Source organism: Oxyura jamaicensis, chromosome 3 (genome assembly GCF_011077185.1).
Source record: "Oxyura jamaicensis isolate SHBP4307 breed ruddy duck chromosome 3, BPBGC_Ojam_1.0, whole genome shotgun sequence".
In the NCBI taxonomy this organism is placed as follows: domain Eukaryota; kingdom Metazoa; phylum Chordata; class Aves; order Anseriformes; family Anatidae; genus Oxyura; species Oxyura jamaicensis.
Window position 1 is genome coordinate 116,317,632 of NC_048895.1, and position 6,451 is coordinate 116,324,082.

Genomic DNA, 6,451 nt, shown 5'->3' on the forward strand with positions numbered 1-6,451 from the left:
ACGAGGTTACTCGGGGGCGAGGGGGGAATATACATTCCAGTGTGTGTGTGTGCGCGCTAGTGCTAATGGAAAAAAAGAAGAGCGGACTGTGACCGTATGACTCCAGGATACCATGTTTACCTCTTGAGGTAGGCAGAACACCTACAGCAGATGAGACACAGGTGCGGTTTTCATCGGGGCACGCGGCGCGAGGAAGGGACACGCGGGTGGAAGATGCCGACAGAGGGGCGCACGGAGACCTAAGAACCTGCTGGCGGGTTGTGCTGGCCAGCAGAGGCTGGACACGGCTCACCTCGTATTATTTCTGCATTTGGCAGACAGACGAAGGCGGCTGCCAGCCACCCGGCACGCACGAGACCACTTCGCTCCCACCCTGCGCCCACCGCGGAGCGAAACGAAGACGCACAGAACCTGAAAGGGCAAACCAAGGCCCTAGCGCTCGGCTAGGGCGGGCTTTTGGTCGGGCCCTTTGCTTTCCTTTCTCTCTTTTTGTGCCTCTGACGCTGTTCCGTTGTCTTTTCCCTTCTAGGCTTGCAGCGCTCACTCCTACATTAATCTTTTTTCAATTACAACCGCGGTTATTGACAATCGCTTTGCTTAGGAAAAAAAAAAAATATCACAGTTTAAAAAAAGGCATCTCTAGAGCAGGGCAGCAGTACAATGTCCAACGGTCGGCGTGTCTTACAGGCTCCACAAATGCTTCGTTTTCATTAGTACCCCAGCAATAGATTCCCATTTGATCATTGCTTGTACCAACACCCATCAACATCCTACAAGCTCATTTTCTGTTCTCTGCGAAAGAGATGTCCTTACAGCTTTTCTTGCCAATAGTAATTTCCTAGGCTTTCCCAACTCATGTGTTATTAAGTTGTCAGAGTGAAAACAACATTTTGTCACTAATGAAAAATAAAACATCTACATATGGATTGCTTTCATTTTCGGAATCCTTAAGTGGTACTAATACATCTTAATAGTGTTCTCTTATTTTTATTTCCTTTTACTATGGTCAGAAGAAATTCTTTAATGCATTTTTTTTTTTAAACTAGCATCGATATCTATCTTTTATTTTACTCACATAAAATTCTCCTGTATGTTTACAAAATTATAACCACCTGCCAATAGTTAAATTAACTTTGACAAAAACGCTTAGCAGGTGCCACTATTATAAGCCTAGAAATAATTAAGAATATAGGAAGAAACTGCCTCTGTGATTCCAAAACGGGGTGATTAAATATGCATATTAGCCACTTCTACCCAGAATCTCAGACGTACGGGCATCCAGAGATGCATGATTAATGCACGAAGCTATTTGCATCTGTAATCCAAGAGGCAGCTTCCTACCAAATTCTCTCCAAGCTTCCCCCTCTTCCCCGTCCACCCCAAACTGGAGATTGCTAAGGTTTGGCTAAGGAACAAGATTTGTTAAGGGGTTCCCCGCCAACAAGCTTGAGGCTGAAAACCGAGGGGGGGCAGCAGGGGGAAGGAGTGGAGATTTCTTTCCAGCCGGGCTCTGCGGGGCTCCAGATCCCTGCTGCTCCTCGGGAGCCTCACGTGCGGAGGGACTGCAGGGAGGGCTCGTTTCTTAAGAGGGAAATGAGGTCTAATCCTATTCCTCCAGCTCACTCTGGAGTCCTGTTACTCACTTAGGCACTTTTAAAATTGACACTAAGAACAAAAAAGATAATAATTAAAAAAGTACTGCACATATTTCACACTTCCTGGGCTTTCACGGGCCTTGGGAAGATCGTAGAGACCAAGAGGGAGACAGCCAAGGCGATGTGTCAAGAAAATAGTGCTCCCCACGGACACAAGTGACTTTTACTTGTCACCCTCGGATAGAACTGCTGTGGAACTAAATCTAGTTTAGATTTGTTATTCCTGTATTATCTTTAAGCTAAAAAGCCTGTCCTGCGGTGGTCCTGCGGCACTGTGCTAGCACGTGATGGTATGGGAGCTGACACCTGACTTCCAGAGAGGCACGGGGCTCTCCCAGTCCCACCCAGTGGCGCTGAGCACCTGTACTGGTGCGAGCCAGCGCTGCCCTTCACCTCCAAGAACAACCCTGATGGCAAAGCAAGGAGGGTCGGCTGCTGATGAGATATGGAACGACGTTGCTTACACCATGGCTAGATCCAAAAGTCTTGTACTGCAACGGGTGGTGACATGGAAAATCTGTCGTCCCCCCCAAGAACAACGGGGCTCTGAGCCCAGAGAATCTAGAAACGAGTCAAAAGGTTCAGCTCAGCACAAGTCTCCACATGCCGTCTGAACGTATGCAAAAGGCAAAGAGAAAGAGAAAATTCAGTGGATAGTAGTGAAAGACGGGCAGATCAAAATCTAATCTATTTTCATTATTGTATCTATTCAGAAAAGCCATTTCATTTCAAGTTTCTCCAATCACCTTCAAATCTAAAACAACTTTAAAAAAAAATTAAAAAGCAACTGGGGCTGCCACAGGTGAGCCCCAGCCCTGGCTGAAGGGGGCCCAATACACGGCCCCTTTGGCGAGGCCAAGCAAATCCGTGCATCCTGTCCCAAACCCTCGCAGTAAAAAGCAGGCAACAACACACCAACTGCACCAATTAATCCAGCTTCCAACAGCAAGTGCAAGCAAGACAAAATAAAATGAAAGAAAGAAAAATGCTACTACCTCCGTTACCCATGGTCCAACACTTGGACTACGTTTTTTTCACGTAGGAGGTTTCAAGTAAAAGCCTGCTGCAAAAGGATTGAATATATGAACTCATTTCTTTTTAAATAGAGTGGATTCTGGAAAACGTTTCATGTTTAGACTTCACTGGGGGCAATAGATATCTGGACTTCAAGTAGAGAGTTGATAGAGCACCATCTAATAGGCAGAAGGAAAGGTGAATCTGCGATGACTTGGACTGAAGTATTAAAAGAATTTAGAAAACACCTAACTGTAAATACACCGCCTGATGTTGCGAAGGTAATAAAGTGCCTGTAGAGGAAAAGAGAAGAACGAGAAACAAGAGGAATGAAATTCAAATGGCAGAAGTCACCAAAGGCTCTGAAAGGGGAGAAAGGGCACAGAAAGCAGGCGGTCAGTCCCAATGGGAGTGGGAGAGGCAACATCCAACAACTAGCACAGGGAACAAAACCAAACGGATAAACCTGAGCACTCTAACTGTGTGCAAGAAATGTCAAATTAGTCTGGTAAGAACGGCCACATCTGTGAAATACCTGTATTTTTCCAAGTTAATTTGCTAGAGTATCATTGAACATCTACTGAAGTGCAAGGCGCAGTGCCAGTCTTCCCAGTAAAAAAGACAGTCCCAACATTAATAAAAAAAGGTTATACTTAGAAGTTCCTGTGTCCCTGATTTGTTGATCTAAGCATCAAAACTAGAAGGCAGGAAGGGAGGAGTGCTGCCAGCTAACCATGCTGAAAAACCTTGAGGTCTTCTGTAGAGCAAAAAGCTCAAAAGTCTTCAAAAGATTTGGAAGGAAACCTAAAATTCAGTACCGGATAGCTCTGGTATTAGCATGGAAGTCATATATATCACTTAGTTAGAGACCATAGACGCCAGGAGTTGGACTTGATGATCCTTACGGGTCCCTTCCAACTCGGGATATTCTATGATTCTCTGATTCTATATGACTACTGGTTCAGGTCAGAGAACATCAGTGTAAGAAAACCATTGGTAAACCAGGTAAAATGGATTACCAAGGCGAGAAGGACCTTGGATGAAAGACAGAAGAAATAATCTCTATGAAGAAACACAACTAAAGTTTGGGAAAGAAACGCGAAATTTGGTACCAGCAAGAATCAGCTTCAGAAGAAAGTGAATGGCTGAGAGCGATGGAAGGAGGTGTAACTCAAAACACTCGTCTGGAATTCCTTCAGGGAAGAACAGGCTCAGTGTAAGAAGTAATTTCAGGAGGAGACATCAGTTCAGCAAGACGACTTCTGGTGGCTGTGATATTTTTGAAGCGCTCTGGCAATTGATAAAAGCATTTGTAAAAACAGTTGCTCGAGGCAATGCAGCTACAGGAAACGGTCATGACTGATCAACATTTCTTCGTGTTAAATAATTTTACGTTGAATCTGCCCAAGTAACAATAGAAAACATCGCAAGGTACCCTCAACAACTGGAATTCATGTACCCAAATGTCCAATATAGAGAATAGCAACAGAGAAGTTAAGATTAGAAATTCAGACTGACCTGGTCTGGCTTTTGGTTGGGTTCTTTTTTGCTTTTACATGAGAAGCAAAAACAAAGGTTGAACAGAATAACGCTGTTCCAGAGCTACCATAGCTGCTCAGCAAGGCTGGGAGGATGTATCGCTGTCTCAGTAGAACAGACACACGGAATCTGTAAGATACTGAAGCAAATCTAAGTAACGCAGCAGCATACATAAACCACCTTTTATCAAAACTACATTTGTTTGATTCCCATTACGGCAGAAGTACAAAGTGTAAAAAGGTATTTATCATACAAGACTGGAACTTCCCGTGGTTTAAGGCACAACATGTTCTCTGATGGAAAGTCATACTTTTTCAAAGAAGTTGGTACTGCAGAGAACTAGTCCTCTAGGACTCAAATCTCCACAAACGATTAAATACTAAGAACAGGTTATAACTGTAAGAGTAGAAGACAAGTCTACCTCTTTGGAATCAGAGTTTTGCAATTAAGGCCAGAAGGGACCAGTCTATCACCTACAAGGAGACCCTGTTCATCACGTGGGTTCTCAAATGTCTGATGCAAACTTCCTACTCTGTCTTCATCCAGTGGGATGAACGAACCATCCTGCCCTTCCAAATGCAAAGAAAATCCCCCAAGGGTTTATAAACATAAACGGACTTCCCACCCCAACACATTTACAAATGCCTTCTTCATGTCCGTGGATACTTCATTGACGTCTTTACTCCTAATCAGAAGCCTGATTTTCAAGCTTGTTTCACTGAATTGAACTACTGACAACGCAACCTCAGGACAGTTTTGTTCCTCCTCTGCTGTAAATCCTAGCAGGAATTAACTTGTTGAAATCTAGGGGCAATTCTCAACTGGAGTTAACTCTAGTAGCTCTGCAAATGGGAGGATCTATTCCCTAATCTCAGACAGTGTTTATTGTCTCCAAACACCTGGAGAAACAGGGCTGTGACTTGAAAGAGCTCTAAAGGAAAGGAAGAGGCAGAATTAAACTGCTACTGCCCAGTGAGCAGCTGTGTGCTTAGCTAAAGCAACAGGCAGCTACCCCTGCGACAAAGAGAAAAAAAGCATGTCTCAAATTCCAACAGCAGCTCCTCATAATGCCATAATGCCTGGCCCAAAGAAACATACACTGGATATCTCAGAGCATTTAATAAGCTGCTTCAGCTATCTCACAGAATCACAGAATCATCTAGGTTGGAAGAGACCTCCAAGATCTCATCAATACAGCGACCAAGCTGTTGACCTTGCTCAACCAGCAATCACACACTTTGCACGGTGCACCTTATCTTTCTCAGCATCACATTTCCCCTTTGCCATGCTGAACCCGGTGTAGCTCCATCTCAGCTCAGAGCAACCTACTCAGTGCAGAAAGGCGAAATGTCCTCACTGCTACGTTCCACTCCAAAATTTCATCAAACCTTGTGAGCAGAAGGCAGCTTGAATGTGCCAGGGGAGAGCCTATGCTGTTTGTCTTGTAATGATCTGCTTACTTGCCATGAAGTATAAATGAAAAGGTTTGCACTCTGGTATAGGAAAAACTGGTCAGAGAGTTGATATTGTGAGTCCCTGGCTCTGGTTAACTCCTGAATGATGCTTTCAGCGCTGTCACTACAGTCCTGTCAGAGAGGGATAGCAGCAACGTTATCAGCCGACAGGTAAAAAAATCCAACGTCAAATGTGCTTCGAGGAATGGAACACATGCTCAATATTCTTACTGTAATTATCGAGAAATATTAATTAACCATTTGCTTTCCTTAAGTCTTTGTCCTCCTTGAGCGATTTGACAGATAAACTTTGTAAGTAAAATGTATTTTTAAATCTCCAATGATGTAAAATACATCTCAGAAGGCTGAAGTCAACCTCTTAATTACAGAGGTGTGTTATTTAAGCTACATATGCCATCTTGCCATGGAATGGAAGACTTTAATTAGTTCAGGAGAAGGAGTGGGGAGAGAAGGATAGGAAGATGTATTGAGGCTAGCGACAGCAGCAAGTCAACACCCCGAAATTTCTGTCCTAGGAAAGAAGTTCCTACCGTTGCTCCTGTGCGTGTAAGTACCACCAGTGCTAACGGTGCTGGAAGAACCAAGCACCCAAGACCCACAGATCTGTTCTGAACCACAGTGACAAGGGATGAGATTTGCAGAAGTATTTCAGTACAAAAGAAGCTGAAAAGTAACCAAAAGATTTAAAAAAGAGCCAAATAAGTTAAGCTCCTAACTCCTTTGCATATCTGTTGAAGCTAGGAACATGCTGAATTTTCTAAATGCGGC